The following is an 18942-nucleotide window of genomic DNA, read 5'->3' as shown; positions in this document are numbered from 1 at the left end:
TCATGAATACTCCTGTACAAGCATTTGGGTACCTGTTTTCAATTCTTTTTGAGTGTATATATACTTAGGAGTGGAATTCCTGGGACATATAGTAATTCTTTAATTTTTTAAGGAACTGCTGATCTGTTCCATAGAGCCGGTACTATTTTACATTTCTGCCACGCACATATACTTGATTTGTTTCTCTGCATCTGCACCAACACTTGATATATTCAGATTGTTTATTTTTAATTATAGCCAGTCTGATAAGTGGAAAGTGGATATTTCCTTTTGGTTTTGAATTTCATTTTCCTAATAAATATGTTGAGCAGCTTTTCATGTCCTTGTTGGTCATTGTATATCTTCTTTGAACAAAAGTATATTCAAGTCCTTTGCCCGTTTAAAATTTTTTGTCTTTTTGCTGTCTGAATTCTTTCTATATTCTGGATATGATAAGTTGCATTTATTGTTTTTTTTTTTTTTTTTTTTTTTTTTTTTTTTGCGGTATGCGGGCCTCTCACTGTTGTGGCCTCCCCCGTCGCGGAGCGCAGGCTCCGGACGCGCAGGCTCCGGACGCGCAGGCTCAGCGGCCATGGCTCACGGGCCCAGCCGCTCCGCGGCATATGGGATCCTCCCAGACCGGGGCACGAACCCGTATCCCCTGCATCGGCAGGCGGACTCTCAACCACTTGCGCCACCAGGGAGGCCCGATAAGTTGCATTTAAAGTTTCATCTGCTTTATTTAATTTATTCAAGGAGAAATTATCCAAGCTCCCGAGCCAGCATGGATTATACTCCGCCACATAGAATCTATGCACACGGTTATTATGGACATTTAAGTTCTTGGAATGATCATCCCTCTAGAGGACATAGGTAATATAAAATTTTGTGTTTATATCAAATAAAAACATTCTTTTAAATTATGTGATCGTGACACATAACTTAAATTTATCACATAATTTATGACATTCTTTTAAATTTAGTGATCGTTATGGCCATGGTGGAAGTCGTGATAGAGATTATTCTGCATATCGAAGTGGAAGCTCTAACAGGGATTCATATGGGAGTAACGGTAGGAGCCCAGTTACACCTTGTAAATCATAGAATTAGACTTAACCAGATCATTGTTTACTCTAATTTTATTTCAGTTCCTTAAAGGTAGAACTATGTTTAGCATAGACTTTTTTATAAGTTAAAGACCTTTGAATTGTTTTCTTAATAGCTCACTTAAAATAAAATGCTATGAAGGGTAAATGGGCAGTCTCATCTTTTTTTCTCATTACAGAAAAATTATTTTAACATTATTATTATTATTTATTTATTTATTTATTTTGCAGAACTTGTGCCTCTCCCCATAGTGGCCTGTCCAGTTGCGGAGCACAGGCTCCTGTCGCTCAGGCCCAGCGGTCGTGGCCCACGGTCCCAACCTCTCCGCGGCATGTGGGATCTTCCCGGACCGGGGCACGAACCCGTGTCCCATGCATCGGCAGGCGGACTGTCAACCACTGCGCCACCAGGGAAGCCCTACTAAATCTTGTTAAAAGTTGCCACTCTACTGATTATTTAAAAATGCTAAAATAGAGGCTTTTACTGTCCAAGAAACTACTTAGGCTGAAAACTATTGCTCTCTCTTTTAAATAAATATGAAAGCCCTTCACCCTTGCTACATAGTTTATATTTTCATAGCAGAGACAGATAAAGCTTATCTTTTCCAATATTTAGCACTTTGAGTCATGTTATATGATACCAGAAAAATTTTTAATGTTTAAAGTTTGTTTCTCAATCATTAACTTCCCAGTTGACTCCCGTGTTGCACCAGCAGCACGAAGGGTCCCGCTGACATATGGAGGAATCAGTTGCTGTGATAGCAATACGAGAGGTGTATATGGAGGAGGTCCGGAAGGTTACTCAAGCAGCCAAAGTAATACTTATTCAAGTGGTTGTGAGCGTGGAAGACAGGAACAATGAGGGTTTCCACCCTCCGTGAATAGGGAGTACCTTGCTCCCTGTGACTCTCATACAGTAGCTCAGGTTGTGGGGCATCCAGATGAGGTTATGTGGGAAGCCAATCTGAAAGAGAGGGCCGAAGCAGATATTAAAAATAACACTCAGTTATGTACCAAATGTTCTTTACAAAGGAAAAGTTTAAGTTCTTTTCTTTAATTGATGCTTGAATACTACTAAAAGAAAAACGTTGGTTTGCGGGGACGAGGCATATATTACCTTTTCCTCTATGAATTTTCAGACAAAGTGAAAACATGGAATTATTCAAAGTACTTGCATAGTTGTTAATATTAATTGAAATATAGAATTTGTGTTTAAAATGTTCAAAATTTTCAGAATAAAAAAATCAGAATTTTCTTGAAACCTATGTCCTGTGAGAGAATGTTCTGGTCTGTAGACTAGTTTAGCTATGTATATTGGCTACCTGTTTTTTTATTTAATTATTATAAACAATAATTGAAACTTGCCATATGAACTGTAGTTTGTGCTCTTAACTTTTTTAGCAGTTTTCTGATCCTTAATATGGTACAGACTTGAAACAGCCATTATCAAATTGCCATTTTACCTGTAGAATATGAATGAAGCCAAATGTAGCACGATATTGACTTCAAAACACAACAGAAGCTAAGAAGCCTACCCTTTCCATTATTAGATGGTTAGCCTAGTGAACAAACAAGAGAAGAGAGCAAACAAGGTCCTAGTGACCTCCAGGAATGAGGAATAAGAATTAACACATGAAGAGAACATTATTTATGGGAGATAGTTTCATATTTTGGAAGCGGTACAGTGTTTTTCAAATGAGCCCTTTATTGCTAATAAACAAGAGAAGTCACTACTGCTATCATCATACAAGGTCAATAATTAAGGTTGTGCACTTAAAGGAGAGAGCCAACCACTTGGTGATTGAATATGTGACAGTAGTTACCCAAAATTAATGTTTTGCTCCAAGTTTGAGAAGTGTTCCCTACTGCTGGTAATTTAAAGGTTATGCCAAATGTATGGGGAACGGGAGATGTCAGAAAAGACAATGTTCAGTGGTAACATTGAAAGGGAAACGAAAATGTGCGTAAATGGAATTTTAGAAGGAGTAGTTTTTTTAAATGATTTTGGAGAGTGGAAGGATATCAGACTTTGGGATTTTTCTTTGAAACATTACTGTCAATTTTGAGATACTTACATAAGCATTCTTAATTTAAAGGTTCAGTATCACATGGAAGAGAAAATTATGGAGGTCCTCCTCGTAGAGAGCCAGTCTCTTTTCAGAGAGTTGGCTATATGTCACAAAGAGATGGTGGTTATGCTACTAGAGACAGGTAAGGGAAAACACAGTATATGAATTAAGTCATGGTTAATTTTGTTGTTCTTGTTGAAATTTACCTAACACAAAATTGAACCTTTAAAAGTGAACAAGTCAGTAACATTTAGTACACTTAACAGTGTTATGCAACCACCAGCTCTGTTCAGTTCCAAAACATTTCATTACCCCAAAATAAAATTAATAAGCAGTCACTCCCATTTTCTCCCCCCTTGTCCCTGGTAGGTACCCACCTGTGTCCTTATCTATGAATTTATCTAATCCTGAATATACCATACTAATGGAAGCAAACAATATGTGACCTTTATTATCCAGCTTCCCCTTAGCATAAATGTTTTCAAAGATCATTCATGCTCTAGCATGAATCAGTACTTCAGACCTTGTTTTTTTTTTTTTGGCTGACTAAATATTCCATTTTATGTGCGATTAACATGGTTTGTTTATCCATCTGTGTGAGTTATTCCCATCATTGTGCTGTCATGAATACTCCTGTACAAGCATTTGGGTACCTGTTTTCAATTCTTTTTGAGTGTATATATACTTAGGAGTGGAATTCCTGGGACATATAGTAATTCTTTAATTTTTTAAGGAACTGCTGATCTGTTCCACAGAGCCGGTACTATTTTACATTTCTGCCACGCACATATACTTGATTTGTTTCTCTGCATCTGCACCAACACTTGATATATTCAGTTTGTTTATTTTTAATTATAGCCAGTCTGAGAGGTGCAAAGTAGATATTCCATTTTGGTTTTGAATTTCATTTCCCTAATAAATATGTTGAGCATCTTTTCATGTCCTTGTTGGTCATTGTATATCTTCTTTGAACAAAAGTATATTCAAGTCCTTTGCCCGTTTAAAATTTTTTGTCTTTTTGTTGTCTGAATTCTTTATATATTCTGGATATGATAAGTTGCCTTTAAAACTTTATCTGCTTTATTTAAGTTATTCACGGAGAAATTATCCAAGCTTCCAAGCGAGCAAGGATTATATTCCGCCACGTAGAGTCTATGCACACGGTTATTATGGACATTCAAGTTCTCGGATTGATCATCCCTCTAGAGGATATAGGTAATATAAAATTTTGTGTTTATATCAAATAAAAACATTCTTTTAAATTATGTGACCATGACACATAATTTAAATTGATGACATAATTTATATCATTCTTTTAAATTTAGTGATCGTGATGGCTATGGTGGAAATCCTGATACAGATTATTCTGCATATCGAAGTGGAAGCTCTTACAGGGATTCATATGGGAGTTACGGTAAGAGTCCAGTTACAACTTGTAAATCATAGAATTAGACTTAACCAGATCGTTGTTTACTCTACTTTTACTTCAGTTTCTTAAAGGTAAAACTATGATTAGCATAGCCTTTTTTATAAGTTAAAGACCTTTGAATTGTTTTGTTAATAGCTCACTTAAAATAAAATGCTATGAAGGGTAAATGGGCAGTCTCATCTTTTTTTCTCATTACCGAAAAACTATTTTAACATTAGTATTATTATTTTATTTATTTATTTTTTTGCAGCACATGGGCCTCTCACCGTTGTGCCCTCTCCCATTGCAGAGCACAGGCTCCTCACGCGCAGGCCCAGCGGCCGTGGCCCATGGTCCCAACCGCTCCCTGGCATGTGGGATCCTCCCGGACCGGGTCACGAACCCGTGTCCCCTGCATCGGCAGGCAGACTGTCAACTACTGCGCCACCAGGGAAGCCCCACTAAATCTTGTTAAACGTTGCCACTCTACCGATTATTTAAAAATTCTAAACTATTGGCTTTTATTGTCAAACTCCTTAGGCTGAAAAATATTGCTCTCTCTTTTAAATAAATATGAAAGCCCTTCACCCTTGCTACATAGTTTATATTTTCATAGCAGAGACAGATAAAGCTTATCTTTTCCAATATTTAGCACTTTGAGTCATGTTATATGATACCAGAAAAATTTGTAATGTTTAAAGTTTGTTTATCAATCATTAACTTCCCAGTTGACTCCCGTGTTGCACCAGCAGCACGAAGGGTCCCGCTGACATATGGAGGAATCAGTTGCTGTGATAGCAATACGAGAGGTGTATATGGAGGAGGTCCGGAAGGTTACTCAAGCAGCCAAAGTAATACTTATTCAAGTGGTTGTGAGCGTGGAAGACAGGAACAATGAGGGTTTCCACCCTCCGTGAATAGGGAGTACCTTGCTCCCTGTGACTCTCATACAGTAGCTCAGGTTGTGGGGCATCCAGATGAGGTTATGTGGGAAGCCAATCTGAAAGAGAGGGCCGAAGCAGATATTAAAAATAACACTCAGTTATGTACCAAATGTTCTTTACAAAGGAAAAGTTTAAGTTCTTTTCTTTAATTGATGCTTGAATACTACTAAAAGAAAAATGTTGGTTTGCGGGGACGAGGCATATATTACCTTTTCCTCTATGAATTTTCAGACAAAGTGAAAACATGGAATTATTCAAAGTACTTGCATAGTTGTTAATATTAATTGAAATATAGAATTTGTGTTTAAAATGTTCAAAATTTTCAGAATAAAAAAATCAGAATTTTCTTGAAACCTATGTCCTGTGAGAGAATGTTCTGGTCTGTAGACTAGTTTAGCTATGTATATTGGCTACCTGTTTTTTTATTTAATTATTATAAACAATAATTGAAACTTGCCATATGAACTGTAGTTTGTGCTCTTAACTTTTTTAGCAGTTTTCTGATCCTTAATATGGTACAGACTTGAAACAGCCATTATCAAATTGCCATTTTACCTGTAGAATATGAATGAAGCCAAATGTAGCACGATATTGACTTCAAAACACAACAGAAGCTAAGAAGCCTACCCTTTCCATTATTAGATGGTTAGCCTAGTGAACAAACAAGAGAAGAGAGCAAACAAGGTCCTAGTGACCTCCAGGAATGAGGAATAAGAATTAACACATGAAGAGAACATTATTTATGGGAGATAGTTTCATATTTTGGAAGCGGTACAGTGTTTTTCAAATGAGCCCTTTATTGCTAATAAACAAGAGAAGTCACTACTGCTATCATCATACAAGGTCAATAATTAAGGTTGTGCACTTAAAGGAGAGAGCCAACCACTTGGTGATTGAATATGTGACAGTAGTTACCAAAAATTAATGTTTTGCTCCAAGTTTGAGAAGTGTTCCCTACTGCTGGTAATTTAAAGGTTATGCCAAATGTATGGGGAACGGGAGATGTCAGAAAAGACAATGTTCAGTGGTAACATTGAAAGGGAAACGAAAATGTGCGTAAATGGAATTTTAGAAGGAGTAGTTTTTTTAAATGATTTTGGAGAGTGGAAGGATATCAGACTTTGGGATTTTTCTTTGAAACATTACTGTCAATTTTGAGATACTTACATAAGCATTCTTAAATTAAAGGTTCAGTATCACATGGAAGAGAAAATTATGGAGGTCCTCCTCGTAGAGAGCCAGTCTCTTTTCAGAGAGTTGGCTATATGTCACAAAGAGATGGTGGTTATGCTACTAGAGACAGGTAAGGGAAAACACAGTATATGAATTAAGTCATGGTTAATTTTGTGGTTCTTGTTGAAATTTACCTAACACAAAATTGAACCTTTAAAAGTGAACAAGTCAGTAACATTTAGTACACTTAACAGTGTTATGCAACCACCAGCTCTGTTCAGTTCCAAAACATTTCATTACCCCAAAATAAAATTAATAAGCAGTCACTCCCATTTTCTCCCCCCTTGTCCCTGGTAGGTACCCACCTGTGTCCTTATCTATGAATTTATCTAATCCTGAATATACCATACTAATGGAAGCAAACAATATGTGACCTTTATTATCCAGCTTCCCCTTAGCATAAATGTTTTCAAAGATCATTCATGCTCTAGCATGAATCAGTACTTCAGACCTTGTTTTTTTTTTTTTTGGCTGACTAAATATTCCATTTTATGTGCGATTAACATGGTTTGTTTATCCATCTGTGTGAGTTATTCCCATCATTGTGCTGTCATGAATACTCCTGTACAAGCATTTGGGTACCTGTTTTCAATTCTTTTTCAGTGTATATATACTTAGGAGTGGAATTCCTGGGACATATAGTAATTCTTTAATTTTTTAAGGAACTGCTGATCTGTTCCACAGAGCCGGTACTATTTTACATTTCTGCCACGCACATATACTTGATTTGTTTCTCTGCATCTGCACCAACACTTGATATATTCAGTTTGTTTATTTTTAATTATAGCCAGTCTGAGAGGTGCAAAGTAGATATTCCATTTTGGTTTTGAATTTCATTTCCCTAATAAATATGTTGAGCATCTTTTCATGTCCTTGTTGGTCATTGTATATCTTCTTTGAACAAAAGTATATTCAAGTCCTTTGCCCGTTTAAAATTTTTTGTCTTTTTGCTGTCTGAATTCTTTATATATTCTGGATATGATAAGTTGCCTTTAAAACGTTATCTGCTTTATTTAAGTTATTCACGGAGAAATTATCCAAGCTTCCGAGCCAGCAAGGATTATATTCCGCCACGTAGAGTCTATGCACACGGTTATTATGGACATTCAAGTTCTCGGATTGATCATCCCTCTAGAGGATATAGGTAATATAAAATTTTGTGTTTATATCAAATAAAAACATTCTTTTAAATTATGTGACCATGACACATAATTTAAATTGATGACATAATTTATATCATTCTTTTAAATTTAGTGATCGTGATGGCTATGGTGGAAATCCTGATACAGATTATTCTGCATATCGAAGTGGAAGCTCTTACAGGGATTCATATGGGAGTTACGGTAAGAGTCCAGTTACAACTTGTAAATCATAGAATTAGACTTAACCAGATCGTTGTTTACTCTACTTTTACTTCAGTTCCTTAAAGGTAAAACTATGATTAGCATAGCCTTTTTTATAAGTTAAAGACCTTTGAATTGTTTTGTTAATAGCTCACTTAAAATAAAATGCTATGAAGGGTAAATGGGCAGTCTCATCTTTTTTTCTCATTACCGAAAAACTATTTTAACATTAGTATTATTATTTTATTTATTTATTTTTTTGCAGCACATGGGCCTCTCACCGTTGTGCCCTCTCCCATTGCAGAGCACAGGCTCCTCACGCGCAGGCCCAGCGGCCGTGGCCCATGGTCCCAACCGCTCCCTGGCATGTGGGATCCTCCCGGACCGGGTCACGAACCCGTGTCCCCTGCATCGGCAGGCAGACTGTCAACTACTGCGCCACCAGGGAAGCCCCACTAAATCTTGTTAAACGTTGCCACTCTACCGATTATTTAAAAATTCTAAACTATTGGCTTTTATTGTCAAACTCCTTAGGCTGAAAAATATTGCTCTCTCTTTTAAATAAATATGAAAGCCCTTCACCCTTGCTACATAGTTTATATTTTCATAGCAGTGACAGATAAAGCTTATCTTTTCCAATATTTAGCACTTTGAGTCATGTTATATGATACCAGAAAAATTTGTAATGTTTAAAGTTTGTTTATCAATCATTAACTTCCCAGTTGACTCCCGTGTTGCACCAGCAGCACGAAGGGTCCCGCTGACATATGGAGGAATCAGTTGCTGTGATAGCAATACGAGAGATGTATATGGAGGAGGTCCGGAAGGTTACTCAAGCAGCCAAAGCAATACTTATTCAAGTGGTTGTGAGCGTGGAAGACAGGAACAATGAGGGTTTCCACCCTCTGTGAATAGGGAGTACCTTGCTCCCTGTGACTCTCATACAGTAGCTCAGGTTGTGGGGCATCCAGATGAGGTTATGTGGGAAGCCAATCTGAAAGAGAGGGCCGAAGCAGATATTAAAAATAACACTCAGTTATGTACCAAATGTTCTTTACAAAGGAAAAGTTTAAGTTCTTTTCTTTAATTGATGCTTGAATACTACTAAAAGAAAAACGTTGGTTTGCAGGGACGAGGCATATATTACCTTTTCCTCTATGAATTTTCAGACAAAGTGAAAACATGGAATTATTCAAAGTACTTGCATAGTTGTTAATATTAATTGAAATATAGAATTTGTGTTTAAAATGTTCAAAATTTTCAGAATAAAAAAATCAGAATTTTCTTGAAACCTATGTCCTGTGAGAGAATGTTCTGGTCTGTAGACTAGTTTAGCTATGTATATTGGCTACCTGTTTTTTTATTTAATTATTATAAACAATAATTGAAACTTGCCATATGAACTGTAGTTTGTGCTCTTAACTTTTTTAGCAGTTTTCTGATCCTTAATATGGTACAGACTTGAAACAGCCATTATCAAATTGCCATTTTACCTGTAGAATATGAATGAAGCCAAATGTAGCACGATATTGACTTCAAAACACAACAGAAGCTAAGAAGCCTACCCTTTCCATTATTAGATGGTTAGCCTAGTGAACAAACAAGAGAAGAGAGCAAACAAGGTCCTAGTGACCTCCAGGAATGAGGAATAAGAATTAACACATGAAGAGAACATTATTTATGGGAGATAGTTTCATATTTTGGAAGCGGTACAGTGTTTTTCAAATGAGCCCTTTATTGCTAATAAACAAGAGAAGTCACTACTGCTATCATCATACAAGGTCAATAATTAAGGTTGTGCACTTAAAGGAGAGAGCCAACCACTTGGTGATTGAATATGTGACAGTAGTTACCAAAAATTAATGTTTTGCTCCAAGTTTGAGAAGTGTTCCCTACTGCTGGTAATTTAAAGGTTATGCCAAATGTATGGGGAACGGGAGATGTCAGAAAAGACAATGTTCAGTGGTAACATTGAAAGGGAAACGAAAATGTGCGTAAATGGAATTTTAGAAGGAGTAGTTTTTTTAAATGATTTTGGAGAGTGGAAGGATATCAGACTTTGGGATTTTTCTTTGAAACATTACTGTCAATTTTGAGATACTTACATAAGCATTCTTAAATTAAAGGTTCAGTATCACATGGAAGAGAAAATTATGGAGGTCCTCCTCGTAGAGAGCCAGTCTCTTTTCAGAGAGTTGGCTATATGTCACAAAGAGATGGTGGTTATGCTACTAGAGACAGGTAAGGGAAAACACAGTATATGAATTAAGTCATGGTTAATTTTGTGGTTCTTGTTGAAATTTACCTAACACAAAATTGAACCTTTAAAAGTGAACAAGTCAGTAACATTTAGTACACTTAACAGTGTTATGCAACCACCAGCTCTGTTCAGTTCCAAAACATTTCATTACCCCAAAATAAAATTAATAAGCAGTCACTCCCATTTTCTCCCCCCTTGTCCCTGGTAGGTACCCACCTGTGTCCTTATCTATGAATTTATCTAATCCTGAATATACCATACTAATGGAAGCAAACAATATGTGACCTTTATTATCCAGCTTCCCCTTAGCATAAATGTTTTCAAAGATCATTCATGCTCTAGCATGAATCAGTACTTCAGACCTTGTTTTTTTTTTTTTGGCTGACTAAATATTCCATTTTATGTGCGATTAACATGGTTTGTTTATCCATCTGTGTGAGTTATTCCCATCATTGTGCTGTCATGATTACTCCTGTACAAGCATTTGGGTACCTGTTTTCAATTCTTTTTGAGTGTATATATACTTAGGAGTGGAATTCCTGGGACATATAGTAATTCTTTAATTTTTTAAGGAACTGCTGATCTGTTCCACAGAGCCGGTACTATTTTACATTTCTGCAACGCACATATACTTGATTTGTTTCTCTGCATCTGCACCAACACTTGATATATTCAGTTTGTTTATTTTTAATTATAGCCAGTCTGAGAGGTGCAAAGTAGATATTCCATTTTGGTTTTGAATTTCATTTCCCTAATAAATATGTTGAGCATCTTTTCATGTCCTTGTTGGTCATTGTATATCTTCTTTGAACAAAAGTATATTCAAGTCCTTTGCCCGTTTAAAATTTTTTGTCTTTTTGCTGTCTGAATTCTTTATATATTCTGGATATGATAAGTTGCCTTTAAAACTTTATCTGCTTTATTTAAGTTATTCACGGAGAAATTATCCAAGCTTCCGAGCCAGCAAGGATTATATTCCGCCACGTAGAGTCTATGCACACGGTTATTATGGACATTCAAGTTCTCGGATTGATCATCCCTCTAGAGGATATAGGTAATATAAAATTTTGTGTTTATATCAAATAAAAACATTCTTTTAAATTATGTGACCATGACACATAATTTAAATTGATGACATAATTTATATCATTCTTTTAAATTTAGTGATCGTGATGGCTATGGTGGAAATCCTGATACAGATTATTCTGCATATCGAAGTGGAAGCTCTTACAGGGATTCATATGGGAGTTACGGTAAGAGTCCAGTTACAACTTGTAAATCATAGAATTAGACTTAACCAGATCGTTGTTTACTCTACTTTTACTTCAGTTCCTTAAAGGTAAAACTATGATTAGCATAGCCTTTTTTATAAGTTAAAGACCTTTGAATTGTTTTGTTAATAGCTCACTTAAAATAAAATGCTATGAAGGGTAAATGGGCAGTCTCATCTTTTTTTCTCATTACCGAAAAACTATTTTAACATTAGTATTATTATTTTATTTATTTATTTTTTTGCAGCACATGGGCCTCTCACCGTTGTGCCCTCTCCCATTGCAGAGCACAGGCTCCTCACGCGCAGGCCCAGCGGCCGTGGCCCATGGTCCCAACCGCTCCCTGGCATGTGGGATCCTCCCGGACCGGGTCACGAACCCGTGTCCCCTGCATCGGCAGGCAGACTGTCAACTACTGCGCCACCAGGGAAGCCCCACTAAATCTTGTTAAACGTTGCCACTCTACCGATTATTTAAAAATTCTAAACTATTGGCTTTTATTGTCAAACTCCTTAGGCTGAAAAATATTGCTCTCTCTTTTAAATAAATATGAAAGCCCTTCACCCTTGCTACATAGTTTATATTTTCATAGCAGTGACAGATAAAGCTTATCTTTTCCAATATTTAGCACTTTGAGTCATGTTATATGATACCAGAAAAATTTGTAATGTTTAAAGTTTGTTTATCAATCATTAACTTCCCAGTTGACTCCCGTGTTGCACCAGCAGCACGAAGGGTCCCGCTGACATATGGAGGAATCAGTTGCTGTGATAGCAATACGAGAGATGTATATGGAGGAGGTCCGGAAGGTTACTCAAGCAGCCAAAGCAATACTTATTCAAGTGGTTGTGAGCGTGGAAGACAGGAACAATGAGGGTTTCCACCCTCTGTGAATAGGGAGTACCTTGCTCCCTGTGACTCTCATACAGTAGCTCAGGTTGTGGGGCATCCAGATGAGGTTATGTGGGAAGCCAATCTGAAAGAGAGGGCCGAAGCAGATATTAAAAATAACACTCAGTTATGTACCAAATGTTCTTTACAAAGGAAAAGTTTAAGTTCTTTTCTTTAATTGATGCTTGAATACTACTAAAAGAAAAACGTTGGTTTGCGGGGACGAGGCATATATTACCTTTTCCTCTATGAATTTTCAGACAAAGTGAAAACATGGAATTATTCAAAGTACTTGCATAGTTGTTAATATTAATTGAAATATAGAATTTGTGTTTAAAATGTTCAAAATTTTCAGAATAAAAAAATCAGAATTTTCTTGAAACCTATGTCCTGTGAGAGAATGTTCTGGTCTGTAGACTAGTTTAGCTATGTATATTGGCTACCTGTTTTTTTATTTAATTATTATAAACAATAATTGAAACTTGCCATATGAACTGTAGTTTGTGCTCTTAACTTTTTTAGCAGTTTTCTGATCCTTAATATGGTACAGACTTGAAACAGCCATTATCAAATTGCCATTTTACCTGTAGAATATGAATGAAGCCAAATGTAGCACGATATTGACTTCAAAACACAACAGAGGCTAAGAAGCCTACCCTTTCCATTATTAGATGGTTAGCCTAGTGAACAAACGAGAGAAGAGAGCAAACAAGGTCCTAGTGACCTCCAGGAATGAGGAATAAGAATTAACACATGAAGAGAACATTATTTATGGGAGATAGTTTCATATTTTGGAAGCGGTACAGTGTTTTTCAAATGAGCCCTTTATTGCTAATAAACAAGAGAAGTCACTACTGCTATCATCACACAAGGTCAATAATTAAGGTTGTGCACTTAAAGGAGAGAGCCAACCACTTGGTGATTGAATATGTGACAGTAGTTACCAAAAATTAATGTTTTGCTCCAAGTTTGAGAAGTGTTCCCTACTGCTGGTAATTTAAAGGTTATGCCAAATGTATGGGGAACGGGAGATGTCAGAAAAGACAATGTTCAGTGGTAACATTGAAAGGGAAACGAAAATGTGCGTAAATGGAATTTTAGAAGGAGTAGTTTTTTTAAATGATTTTGGAGAGTGGAAGGATATCAGACTTTGGGATTTTTCTTTGAAACATTACTGTCAATTTTGAGATACTTACATAAGCATTCTTAAATTAAAGGTTCAGTATCACATGGAAGAGAAAATTATGGAGGTCCTCCTCGTAGAGAGCCAGTCTCTTTTCAGAGAGTTGGCTATATGTCACAAAGAGATGGTGGTTATGCTACTAGAGACAGGTAAGGGAAAACACAGTATATGAATTAAGTCATGGTTAATTTTGTGGTTCTTGTTGAAATTTACCTAACACAAAATTGAACCTTTAAAAGTGAACAAGTCAGTAACATTTAGTACACTTAACAGTGTTATGCAACCACCAGCTCTGTTCAGTTCCAAAACATTTCATTACCCCAAAATAAAATTAATAAGCAGTCACTCCCATTTTCTCCCCCCTTGTCCCTGGTAGGTACCCACCTGTGTCCTTATCTATGAATTTATCTAATCCTGAATATACCATACTAATGGAAGCAAACAATATGTGACCTTTATTATCCAGCTTCCCCTTAGCATAAATGTTTTCAAAGATCATTCATGCTCTAGCATGAATCAGTACTTCAGACCTTGTTTTTTTTTTTTGGCTGACTAAATATTCCATTTTATGTGCGATTAACATGGTTTGTTTATCCATCTGTGTGAGTTATTCCCATCATTGTGCTGTCATGAATACTCCTGTACAAGCATTTGGGTACCTGTTTTCAATTCTTTTTGAGTGTATATATACTTAGGAGTGGAATTCCTGGGACATATAGTAATTCTTTAATTTTTTAAGGAACTGCTGATCTGTTCCACAGAGCCGGTACTATTTTACATTTCTGCCACGCACATATACTTGATTTGTTTCTCTGCATCTGCACCAACACTTGATATATTCAGTTTGTTTATTTTTAATTATAGCCAGTCTGAGAGGTGCAAAGTAGATATTCCATTTTGGTTTTGAATTTCATTTCCCTAATAAATATGTTGAGCATCTTTTCATGTCCTTGTTGGTCATTGTATATCTTCTTTGAACAAAAGTATATTCAAGTCCTTTGCCCGTTTAAAATTTTTTGTCTTTTTGCTGTCTGAATTCTTTATATATTCTGGATATGATAAGTTGCCTTTAAAACGTTATCTGCTTTATTTAAGTTATTCACGGAGAAATTATCCAAGCTTCCGAGCCAGCAAGGATTATATTCCGCCACGTAGAGTCTATGCACACGGTTATTATGGACATTCAAGTTCTCGGATTGATCATCCCTCTAGAGGATATAGGTAATATAAAATTTTGTGTTTATATCAAATAAAAACATTCTTTTAAATTATGTGACCATGACACATAATTTAAATTGATGACATAATTTATATCATTCTTTTAAATTTAGTGATCGTGATGGCTATGGTGGAAATCCTGATACAGATTATTCTGCATATCGAAGTGGAAGCTCTTACAGGGATTCATATGGGAGTTACGGTAAGAGTCCAGTTACAACTTGTAAATCATAGAATTAGACTTAACCAGATCGTTGTTTACTCTACTTTTACTTCAGTTCCTTAAAGGTAAAACTATGATTAGCATAGCCTTTTTTATAAGTTAAAGACCTTTGAATTGTTTTGTTAATAGCTCACTTAAAATAAAATGCTATGAAGGGTAAATGGGCAGTCTCATCTTTTTTTCTCATTACCGAAAAACTATTTTAACATTAGTATTATTATTTTATTTATTTATTTTTTTGCAGCACATGGGCCTCTCACCGTTGTGCCCTCTCCCATTGCAGAGCACAGGCTCCTCACGCGCAGGCCCAGCGGCCGTGGCCCATGGTCCCAACCGCTCCCTGGCATGTGGGATCCTCCCGGACCGGGTCACGAACCCGTGTCCCCTGCATCGGCAGGCAGACTGTCAACTACTGCGCCACCAGGGAAGCCCCACTAAATCTTGTTAAACGTTGCCACTCTACCGATTATTTAAAAATTCTAAACTATTGGCTTTTATTGTCAAACTCCTTAGGCTGAAAAATATTACTCTCTCTTTTAAATAAATATGAAAGCCCTTCACCCTTGCTACATAGTTTATATTTTCATAGCAGTGACAGATAAAGCTTATCTTTTCCAATATTTAGCACTTTGAGTCATGTTATATGATACCAGAAAAATTTGTAATGTTTAAAGTTTGTTTATCAATCATTAACTTCCCAGTTGACTCCCGTGTTGCACCAGCAGCACGAAGGGTCCCGCTGACATATGGAGGAATCAGTTGCTGTGATAGCAATACGAGAGATGTATATGGAGGAGGTCCGGAAGGTTACTCAAGCAGCCAAAGCAATACTTATTCAAGTGGTTGTGAGCGTGGAAGACAGGAACAATGAGGGTTTCCACCCTCTGTGAATAGGGAGTACCTTGCTCCCTGTGACTCTCATACAGTAGCTCAGGTTGTGGGGCATCCAGATGAGGTTATGTGGGAAGCCAATCTGAAAGAGAGGGCCGAAGCAGATATTAAAAATAACACTCAGTTATGTACCAAATGTTCTTTACAAAGGAAAAGTTTAAGTTCTTTTCTTTAATTGATGCTTGAATACTACTAAAAGAAAAACGTTGGTTTGCGGGGACGAGGCATATATTACCTTTTCCTCTATGAATTTTCAGACAAAGTGAAAACATGGAATTATTCAAAGTACTTGCATAGTTGTTAATATTAATTGAAATATAGAATTTGTGTTTAAAATGTTCAAAATTTTCAGAATAAAAAAATCAGAATTTTCTTGAAACCTATGTCCTGTGAGAGAATGTTCTGGTCTGTAGACTAGTTTAGCTATGTATATTGGCTACCTGTTTTTTTATTTAATTATTATAAACAATAATTGAAACTTGCCATATGAACTGTAGTTTGTGCTCTTAACTTTTTTAGCAGTTTTCTGATCCTTAATATGGTACAGACTTGAAACAGCCATTATCAAATTGCCATTTTACCTGTAGAATATGAATGAAGCCAAATGTAGCACGATATTGACTTCAAAACACAACAGAGGCTAAGAAGCCTACCCTTTCCATTATTAGATGGTTAGCCTAGTGAACAAACAAGAGAAGAGAGCAAACAAGGTCCTAGTGACCTCCAGGAATGAGGAATAAGAATTAACACATGAAGAGAACATTATTTATGGGAGATAGTTTCATATTTTGGAAGCGGTACAGTGTTTTTCAAATGAGCCCTTTATTGCTAATAAACAAGAGAAGTCACTACTGCTATCATCATACAAGGTCAATAATTAAGGTTGTGCACTTAAAGGAGAGAGCCAACCACTTGGTGATTGAATATGTGACAGTAGTTACCAAAAATTAATGTTTTGCTCCAAGTTTGAGAAGTGTTCCCTACTGCTGGTAATTTAAAGGTTATGCCAAATGTATGGGGAACGGGAGATGTCAGAAAAGACAATGTTCAGTGGTAACATTGAAAGGGAAATGAAAATGTGCGTAAATGGAATTTTAGAAGGAGTAGTTTTTTTAAATGATTTTGGAGAGTGGAAGGATATCAGACTTTGGGATTTTTCTTTGAAACATTACTGTCAATTTTGAGATACTTACATAAGCATTCTTAAATTAAAGGTTCAGTATCACATGGAAGAGAAAATTATGGAGGTCCTCCTCGTAGAGAGCCAGTCTCTTTTCAGAGAGTTGGCTATATGTCACAAAGAGATGGTGGTTATGCTACTAGAGACAGGTAAGGGAAAACACAGTATATGAATTAAGTCATGGTTAATTTTGTTGTTCTTGTTGAAATTTACCTAACACAAAATTGAACCTTTAAAAGTGAACAAGTCAGTAACATTTAGTACACTTAACAGTGTTATGCAACCACCAGCTCTGTTCAGTTCCAAAACATTTCATTACCCCAAAATAAAATTAATAAGCAGTCACTCCCATTTTCTCCCCCCTTGTCCCTGGTAGGTACCCACCTGTGTCCTTATCTATGAATTTATCTAATCCTGAATATACCATACTAATGGAAGCAAACAATATGTGACCTTTATTATCCAGCTTCCCCTTAGCATAAATGTTTTCAAAGATCATTCATGCTCTAGCATGAATCAGTACTTCAGACCTTGTTTTTTTTTTTTGGCTGACTAAATATTCCATTTTATGTGCGATTAACATGGTTTGTTTATCCATCTGTGTGAGTTATTCCCATCATTGTGCTGTCATGAATACTCCTGTACAAGCATTTGGGTACCTGTTTTCAATTCTTTTTGAGTGTATATATACTTAGGAGTGGAATTCCTGGGACATATAGTAATTCTTTAATTTTTTAAGGAACTGCTGATCTGTTCCACAGAGCCGGTACTATTTTACATTTCTGCCACGCACATATACTTGATTTGTTTCTCTGCATCTGCACCAACACTTGATATATTCAGTTTGTTTATTTTTAATTATAGCCAGTCTGAGAGGTGCAAAGTAGATATTCCATTTTGGTTTTGAATTTCATTTCCCTAATAAATATGTTGAGCAGGTTTTCAGGTCCTTGTTGCTCATTGTATATCTTCTTTGAACAAAAGTATATTCAAGTCCTTTGCCCGTTTAAAATTTTTTGTCTTTTTGCTGTCTGAATTCTTTATATATTCTGGATATGATAAGTTGCCTTTAAAACTTTATCTGCTTTATTTAAGTTATTCACGGAGAAATTATCCAAGCTTCCGAGCCAGCAAGGATTATATTCCGCCACGTAGAGTCTATGCACACGGTTATTATGGACATTCAAGTTCTCGGATTGATCATCCCTCTAGAGGATATAGGTAATATAAAATTTTGTGTTTATATCAAATAAAAACATTCTTTTAAATTATGTGACCATGACACATAATTTAAATTGATGACATAATTTATATCATTCTTTTAAATTTAGTGATCGTGATGGCTATGGTGGAAATCCTGATACAGATTATTCTGCATATCGAAGTGGAAGCTCTTACAGGGATTCATATGGGAGTTACGGTAAGAGTCCAGTTACAACTTGTAAATCATAGAATTAGACTTAACCAGATCGTTGTTTACTCTACTTTTACTTCAGTTCCTTAAAGGTAAAACTATGATTAGCATAGCCTTTTTTATAAGTTAAAGACCTTTGAATTGTTAATTGTTAATAGCTCACTTAAAATAAAATGCTATGAAGGGTAAATGGGCAGTCTCATCTTTTTTTCTCATTACCGAAAAACTATTTTAACATTAGTATTATTATTTTATTTATTTATTTTTTTGCAGCACATGGGCCTCTCACCGTTGTGCCCTCTCCCATTGCAGAGCACAGGCTCCTCACG

Source organism: Mesoplodon densirostris (genome assembly GCF_025265405.1).
Source record: "Mesoplodon densirostris isolate mMesDen1 chromosome Y unlocalized genomic scaffold, mMesDen1 primary haplotype SUPER_Y_unloc_1, whole genome shotgun sequence".
NCBI lineage: Eukaryota > Metazoa > Chordata > Mammalia > Artiodactyla > Ziphiidae > Mesoplodon > Mesoplodon densirostris.
The sequence above is the reverse complement of the archived record's forward strand: the minus strand, read 5'-3'. Positions refer to the sequence as shown.